The sequence below is a fragment of the Rhinolophus sinicus genome, chromosome 16 (genome assembly GCF_057876585.1).
Source record: "Rhinolophus sinicus isolate RSI-liver-muscle chromosome 16, RSI-T2T, whole genome shotgun sequence".
Classification (NCBI taxonomy): domain Eukaryota; kingdom Metazoa; phylum Chordata; class Mammalia; order Chiroptera; family Rhinolophidae; genus Rhinolophus; species Rhinolophus sinicus.
The window spans coordinates 119,202,738-119,212,286 of NC_142516.1; the positions used below are offsets into that span (position 1 = coordinate 119,202,738).

Here is a 9,549-nt window from a genome sequence, read left to right on the forward strand (position 1 = left end):
ACACAGACAATAGGTTAGTAGTTACCAGAGGGTAAGGGACAGTGGGGTTGTAGATGAGGGTAAATGGGATCAAATATATGGTGACAGAAGGAGAACTGACTCTGGGTGGTGAGTACACAATGTGCTATATAGATGATGTATTACAGAATTGTACACCTTAAACCTATGTAACTTTACTAACAACTGTCACCCCAATAAACTTTAATAAAAAAAAATATAAAAATGTAAATTAATTACATAAGGTAGTCCTGTAAATATTGCTAGTTACAGCAAACATAAGATAATTTAAAGATTCATGATAACTATAAGTAAGAATTAAAATCACTGATTAATAAAAATGATGTTTTTGTATTGGTAAAACTGAATTTCACTTTTCAGTGATATGGATTTGGAGAAACATTAATGGAGAAAACCCTAATCAATGGGATTAAATGACACAATCAAATTAACATAAAATCTTCAGAGTGTTTGTTCATAATCAGTGAATCTCATACTCAAGTATTTCAGGAGCCATACTATGGAGATGGTAGAATAGTTTATAAAAATGTTCACAAGATATTTAAATCATGTAATTATGACTTAAGTAATTCAAAATCATTAAGAAAAGCTCATGTTAATCCTTCTCCCTTTGATTAGTGTAGCCACACAGAGATAAGTAAAATACAGCTTCTCTTCAGGGTACCTTTCCTTCATCTAACATAGTTACAGCAATCATAAGTCAATGAAACAGGTTGTGGCCATCTTTAAAAAATTAAAGCTATATTTTGGGTGCCCTGAACAACATTGTGAAAAAAATAATTGATGTGTAAAGCTTGAATCTGAGTAAATTCCTTATCGTTTATGCTCAAGAGATGAGAGAAGCCATAAGCACTAGTTACATTAGTCTTTATTACAAATGAAGTTGCACATGCAAAATACTAGCAGAGAAGACACTGTTGTAGAAGAATCCTTAGTTATGGTTCAGCATGTAAATGAAAACGTAGGTGTTTTGTACCTAAAGGTTTTTGGCTTTAGGAATGCTAGTTTTGGTGCACAGTGTTGGGAGGTGCCATAAGAGAAATGACATTCACCAAGAGGCAACGTAAAAAAAAACACAGAAGACAAAAATATATCTGGAGTGAAAGTGCTGAAGGACATTATGCACTGAAGGCTAATTTCAATGAAAATAGTTTTAGGAAGTCAAGTTATGCAACCTCTAAAGAGAAATAAGAGGGTGGGGCTTCTCAGTCAGGTATCTTAGGTTTGCTTGATTTGTCTGAGTCACAATTGTAACATCACTAAGACTGAATAGCTGTGAAGATACTTAACTGTAAAGAGATTTCCTGAGGAGATAGCTCTAGATCTCAGTCATTTTTGAGGATGAAACATAACAAGGTTCTAGAATCTACAATAAAATGACAGTTGGTTGATAAGAGGTGGATTATTTCTGATAAAAATAATGGCAACTAGGATTGTAAAGATGATAAAGAACAGGAATTTAGGGAGGCAGCATCTTTAATTAGTTAAACTAAAGGAGAGTTTAATTTGATCATCCTATTAGAAGAGCTTGCATCCAAGATAAAAGTGAGGTTTGTTGAAATCAATGCTGCCGAGAAGCCCTTCATGGATGACTATTTTTTTGTGTGTGTGGTTTTCTTTCTTTCTTTCTTTTTTAAACTAAAGTTTATTGGGGTGACAGTTGTTAATAAAGTTGCATAAGCTGATGGAAGGAGACTAATTTTACTAACAATTGTCATGCATCATGACTATTAAAGTGTTGGTTGCAACTCAAAATTGCACCAAAGATCAAAGTGAATGTACCATTGCATTGGCCCATTAAGATTGATTCAATTAAAGTTTTGAAATAAGTTATTACTGAAAAGAGCAATATGCATGACTATGTTTATCAGTACATACAATACAAAATAGACTTCTATAGTTGAAATGTTCAGCAGCAAGGCACTCACTCATTCCATCTGTGTTCACCAGGATCGAGGAATGATGTTCGTATTGTCTTCGGTGCCAGCGTCCTTTGTTTCAGGGAACATACAGTCTAGTCAGAGACTTTTTTTTTTTTTTTTTTTTTTTATAATTTAAAGAAATATATACTTGTAAATTATGATAATTACTTGAAGAAGAAGTACAGAAAGACATAATGGAGGGTATGGTTTTAGTTTAAGTTTCATTAAAGTATCATTTACATTAAAATATAGACTAAGAGTTTGGGGGCTAGGGTTCATTTCATGGTCAAGGAGTAGCCCATGAGACATACATGAGAGAGGATTATTTTTGAAGAATCTAAAAGAAGAAAAGCTTGTGAAATACAGGGTGAAGAATGAATGCTAATAGATATTTAAAATATTATAGAAGAACTATGTTGAAAATTCTGTAAAAAAATATGAAAATATCCTGAAGTGAAAAATGTATGCATTTTACGTTCTCAGATCGTATAATTTATGTATATGTGCACACGAAGACTGGAAGAACATGAAAGGAAATGAAGAATTGTGTAAGGATTATGAGATTATGAATTCTACTCCCTCTCTCTTTTTGAAATATGTTTCTTAGTGAACTTGCTTTGGTGACAAGTCCATATACTAAAACTAGAACAACACAGAAAAGATTGATATGACCCAGGCACAGAAATGACACACAAACACCTGAAGTCTTTTCATATTTTGGATTGATGGTTTTAGAAAATCACCATTTGACCACTATCATAATAAAAATTGATTCATGCCAGAATCATCAAAGGATGCTGAAACTAGCAGGTGAAAGGTTGAGGAATAACAGAATTCTAACATTATTTTAGAGTATCTCCTCACAAGATACTTGCTAGCATCAAAGGGAAAAAAAAAAAAAAACGGTAACTACAGTGATGAGACCGCGTAGATATCAATGACCTTAATGAAGTGATCAAAGTTTACATCATGAGTAATGGGACAAATAAATACCATATGCCTCTTGATATGATGCACTGAGAAAAGCACTATATCACTCAATGATATTCCTGTCCCCCAAACATGCATATTGTACTTCTAATCATGAGGAAACATAAAGTAAGCCCAAATTGACAAACAGCCAACAGATATATGAAAACATGCTCAACATCACTAGCTGTTATGAAAATGAAAATCAAAACCACAGTGAGATATACCACCTCATGCCTGTTAGAATGGCTATTCTCAACAAGACAGGTTATAACAAGTGTTGGAGAGGCTGTGGAGAAAAAGGAACCCTTATACACTGCTGGTAGAAATGTAAATTAGTACAGCCACCATAGAAAACAGTATGGAGGCTGCTCAAAAAATTAAGATTAGAAGTACCATACAACCCAACAGTCCCTCTTCTGTGTATCTACCCCCAAAATCTAAAAAACATTTATCCATAAAGACACATGTACCCCTATGTTCATTGCAGCATTATTCACGGTGTCCAAGACATGGAAACAGCCCAAGTGTTCTTTGACAGATGATTGGATAAAGAAGATGTGGTACGTATATACAATGGAATATTACTCAGCCATAAGAAAAGATGAAATACTGCCATTTGTGACAACATGGATGGATCTTGAGATTGTCACGCTAAGTAAAATAAGCCAGACAGAAAAAATCAAGAACCATATAACTTCACTCATACGTGGGATATAAAACTGAAAGCACCAAAGGAACAAGACAAAGAAAGAAAGAAACAAAAACTCATAAACATAGACAACAGTTTAGTGGTTACCAGAGGGTAAAGGGAAAAGAAGGATCATAGAAGAGGGAAAAGGGGGTCAAATATATGGTGATGGAAGGAGAACTGACTGGGTGGTGAACACATAGTACAATATATCGATGATATGTTATAGAAATGTAGACTTCACACCTATATAATTATACAAACCAAAGCCACCTCAATACATTTTATTAGAAACATTGAGGGACACTTTACAAAATACCTAGTCTTTATTCTTCAAAACATCATTGTCATAAACATAAAGGAGGGCTGAGGAATCATTTCAGATTAAGGGAGACTATGGAGGCATGACGACACATGACATTGGATTTCCTTTTGTTATAAACGAACACTTCTGGGAAAATCGAAGAGACCAAAATAAGGCCTTTAGATTAAATCATGCTATTGTATCAAAGTTAATTACTCATTTCGGTAATTGTATTGTGCTTAGGTAATAGAATGTCCCCCTTTTTTTAAGGAAGCACACATTGAAACATTTAGGAGTAAGAAAATATTCCCTTTAACAATTTTTAGTGGGTATTTGTAATTTGCAACTACTTAAATCTTTGAACATCCTTGCAATATGCGACAATTTTACACATTGTAAATTCAACCTTCCTAAGTTAAAGCCATACCAGTCATATCCATAGATTCACTGGGGCCTGTGATCTAGTCATGGAAATTAACTTCTGTCACTTTGTTACATCTGGAAAAAAAAAAAAATCTAGATTTGAAGGAGACCAATGTAAGTGAGCAGACAAGGGAGTGGAAATTTATCTTTATGGAGATAAGGTAGCATTGGCAACTGGTTTCTCAGGAGTGCAAAGTTCCTAGCATCATTAGTGCTTAGTAACACTGGCAACATTGTCAATCCATGAGAAAGTTATCCATGAGAAATTGTTTCAGTCTCAGTATCACTCTCTTGCCCTCACAGATATTCTACAATAGCGGCTCTCATATTTATAATATACCTCCCTCATCCTAGAAGACTAGATGTCCCAATCTCCGTTGGTTTTCAGTTGTGGATATGAGATTCAATTCTGACTAATGGAATGTGTGACCAATTGATGTAGTCCCTTCACAGGCCTGGTACTTCAGAGCACCCAGAATAATCCTGCAGCATTCTTTATTTTCCTTGTGGTGGCCAAACAGGTCACATGTCCTAGAGGGTTTAGCTGCAAGGTATAAGATAAGCTCGAGGGCCCTATTAGACTCATATTAGCGAAAACTTACTTTTTATTGCTTTTAGATATGGGGTTTGTTGTAGCAGCTAGCATTGCTCACTCTAATGAAAACTCATTAATATCCTTTAATAAATACTCTTCTGCTTAAAGTAACCATAATTGGTAACAACTGTTCATAATTAACTTCACCAATGCATTCTTGTTTCACTTATTTAAAAAATGAACTATTTTTCATTCTAAATGATAATTTCAATGATTCAACAATTATTTTAGCTAAGTCATTATACTGTTATTGTTATTAAAAGCTAACAATTATTAAATTTTGTCTGAGTGCCAGGCACTGCAGTAAATGCTTCACATATATCATGCCATTTTTAATTTAATAAAACTGTGAATGATGTTATAATCCGGAAGCTCAAAAAGTTTAATTTACTTGCTTAAGACACACCAGCTGTGAATCCAGGTCTATCTGCCCCTAAATTTCATGCTTTTTGTCATTATACAATTAACATCTTAGTTTTCCTCCTGTGTGTGGATTATGTGTACTAATCATCTGCCTCTCACACTCACCATCATTGCTCTTTGAACAAGAGTTCTACACGTCCCATATGGGATTTTGAGAGGAGTCCATCCTTTTGTTAAGCAGAGACTGAATTTGCAGCTCAGTGATTACGCATCAAGGGAGCTTTCCTCCTAACCTGCTCTGACTTTAGAAATGCAATTTCTCTGCAGCTGAGGCCATGCTGTGTCTCATTTTCATCCCTTGAAGGTGTTTTTGATAATGTCTTTTCTCAGAAATAAGATGGGTGCATTTACTCCAATTCATCACTTATTTCAGGTTTCTTTTTTGAATTTTCCAACACCCATTTCTTCTCCCATATATCATATCAAGGTCTTTCATTCTGCAACTTCCGTCTCTTCACCCAGAGACTTGTTACTTCTGCTCCTGAACCCCTGATCTTCTACAATTTAGTGAAAGTATCTGTAAAGTTTGCTGACAAATCTCCCAGCATCTGAATCACTGACTGTCATGCAGGGTGTCATGCAGGGTCTCTGCTCCCGCTCCCCACATAAGAACGCAGGATAGGGTGAGGCCAAAAAGGAACACCCATGGAGACATAAAGAGGGGAGTCACACCACTATAGTCTCGCTGGTGGCTGGTTTGGAGACATGGGAAGCAGGATCCACATGATCTGCAACCCTCACTCTGCCACTCTGCAATCCGCTTGCTAGCTCAGCGACCATCTTCTTGCTAACCCCAGTTTTGCTGTTAGCGTAGCCACAGCAGTTATATTAGTAGCCAATGGCTCACTGGTTACAGCTGACAGCCAACTAGCCACAGCTAATGGCCATCCAATCACAGTTGATGGCCATTTACTTCCTGAGCCAGCACCTTTCTATGTGAGGCCGAGAACCTGGAAATTGCACTCCTGGCTCTGTCCCCACAGAGGGTTTCTAAGGGCACCACCAGTCCTGGGCACAGCCAGACATCCTGGGCTTCTTAGGGTACCACCAGTCTCCCTCATGACAAATGACGCAGAGAGCAGGGTCTCCCACATGACACTGACCTTGGTCCTTTGGCCGATTGCTGGTCTTGTGGAGATCCATTAATTGTGCCACTGCTTTAGTAGAAACTGCATCGTGGTCTTAGACAAATTATGGTAATGATTCTGAGTCCATCACTGTCTTTCCCACTCATATACCAATCTCTTCACTTAGCACATTTTGTAAATTTACCCTTATGTGCCTCATCTTTAATTAAACCATGGCAATCACCTAAATTTGAAGCTCTTTTTAAAATGTTATTTTGTGTTTTCTACTCTAATTTTGCTAACAAGTATTCATCCGAAAAGACAGCATTTAGAGTTTGGAATATTATTTTTCATTATTCAAAATTTAAATAATAGACCTGCCCACCAAGCTTTTGATACAAAATAAAGGCAGCAAGTCCTACAGGTGCCTTGAAATCAGAGTTTTGATAAGGAGGATAAAACCTAGTTAATTATCAATCTGAGTCATTAAGGAGACAATATTTGGCAATTATTTCCTGAGTTTACAAGACTACGTGACTGAATCTCCATGGATTAAAATAATAGACTACTTTCAAATGAGAATATTATTTGAGAAGAAGTACTGAAAAGTCCACCAGGTGAGGTATACTTGCTGCTGCTCAGTAGCATCTGTGCCCTCTAAGCTCTCCTCGGATAGCCAACAGAGAGGAAAGCTTTGCAACTACACTTTTCACACTCTGTTCCCAAGAGTGGTGCCATTAGATCTAGATCACAGCCATGTGGGTTAGGATATGATAACTGAAACGAAAAAACAAAATCACTACTTTTGGTGATATCTGCAGGTACATGAGTGAACATTAGCAGATGACAGACGTAGGGTCTTGTCTCTGACTTTCAAGCACCCTGACTGAATTACCCACTTTAGTGCCTTAGGGCTAGCAGTTTGGAATTTTCTAGGACTGACTTTGTGACTTTTTTCCCTATGCATTTCCAACAGTTTCTGAAAATTTCTATAACCCTGTATTAAAATTTTTATTCCAAATATTTAAAATACCTTTTTTAAAAAAAACCAAAAAAGCTTTGGTGGCCACACATTAGCACATTATCCTGAGTGACCAATTGTATAATTTGACCGGTAACTTTAAGTATGTTCCCCAAAAAATGGATCTGTGAAGTTTTATGTGGGTGGGACCATTTTGAACAGGGAAGAAAAGAGGCTTCACAGCAGCTACAGAATTAACATACTAGGCAAATAGAAGACAGCGGGTCAAGGAGGAAACGTAAGTGCTTAAAAAAGTGACAGATACTGAAAACAATGCTTACATACCAACACTCTAGGTTTGGGTCTGATGAAAAGAAAAATGACAAGTACTCTAAGACCACCTACAGTACTCAAAGGCACAGGAGCCAAATTAGGGATTGGTATATACATACAATAGTTTTCAATCTCGCATAACAGGCAGAACATAGAGCATGCTCTATAACTCGGCTTTATAGAGAGACTCTTCTTCAGGCAATAAGTAAAAGAATTACATCCATTGAAATTACATTTTGGCAAATAGTGAGATATCTTCATGTAACCAGGTATGTTTAAATACCATTGCAAACCAGCTTAAGAAATAATCTTCTTGGCTTACTTGAACATTCTGAAACTTGGCCTTCTATAGAATAACTGAATAAAAATTCAACATTATGTACTATTTGATTATAAAAATTCAACTTAAACTTGAAAAATATTGAATTTATAAATTATGCAATCATGGCTTTAGATACTCATGTTTTTTACCAGCCAAAGTATAAGACATCATTGAACACCCAGGATATTCAACAGCAACCCTGGAAATGCCACCTCTTAGAAGGTAATTACATATATATACACCTACGTATGCATGCGCGTGTGCCTGGGAAATGGCATGAGGGAAATATCTGGATGATAGAATATTCTGTATCTTGACATGGGTATGTTGACTTTTCACCAAAAGTCATTGAATTGTTCACTTAAAATTTGTGGCTTTTGCTTTTCACTTTGGATGCATTTTACTTAAAAAAAACAAAAAACCTTCTAAACAAATGTTGATTCTAGTTAGTAAGTTTGCTTTTGATGGTGGTCTTTATTAGCATATCTGAAATTACTTTCTATGTATTCAGGCTTATAAAAGTCAATAAATTCACTAAGAATAAAGAGAATCAGATATTTCACTGTTATAAAAGGGACTGATTAATAGAAAATTCAAATTATACAATGTTTACATATAAACGCACAGTATATTTTATACATATATATATTTGTGAACTTTCTGTATATACATATATTTATACACTCACATATATAGATATGTATATTCCAATATGTTTGTATAGATGATTAATAGATAGAATAATAAATACATAAGTTGCATATAGAAATATATTTCCTAGTTCTCTCCTCTCAGAGGGCTTAGACACGTGAACCCTCCTATTGTTCAAATTTTTATTTATAAAGAATATTCTCTATCAAGAGAAATCTGGGATCCCTGAAGAAAGGGCTGATTCCAAGCACAGGGCAGGAAAGTACAAAATAACCCAGGGACATTTTATTATTCTAGAATGTAAGGACGTATTCAAAAAATGACAGGAGCCTGTCAAAATTACACAGATTAAAGACTTACACAGGCTGAATCTGACAAGTTGAACACAAAAATAAATAATAATAGTAATGGAATGTAACCATTTAAATAAAATATGAATCCACAGTCCATGCTTATATAAATAAATGAATAAATAAACAAGTAAATGGCAAATAAGGGGAAACTACTTTTTATAGTAGACCACCAACTATTAAATATAGAAAATTTTACCCTCATACACTGCTGGTGGGAATGTAAATTGGTACAACCACTATGGAAAACAGTGTGGAGGTTTCTCAAAAAATTAAGAGTACAAGTATCATATAACTCAGCAGTCTCTTTTCTGGGTATCTACCACAAAAATCTGAAGACATTTAGCCGTAAAGATATATGTACCCCTATGTTTATTGCAATATAATTCATGGTATACAAGACTTAGAAACAACAAAGTGTCTTTTGATAGATGATTAGATAAAGAAGATGCGTTACATATATACAATGGACTATTACTCGGCCATAAGAAAAGATGCAATACTGCCACTTGTGACAACA

At 35.4% G+C, this 9,549-nt stretch overlaps 1 non-coding gene across 1 annotated transcript; it reads left to right on the forward strand.

Annotated features, from left to right (window-relative positions):
- The first annotated feature begins 2,548 nt into the window (after window positions 1–2,548).
- Window positions 2,549–2,659, forward strand: LOC148755099 (U6 spliceosomal RNA). Its single transcript, XR_016019506.1, has one exon. It is a non-coding gene; the product is annotated as a U6 spliceosomal RNA (small nuclear RNA).
- Window positions 2,660–9,549: the final 6,890 nt, after the last annotated feature.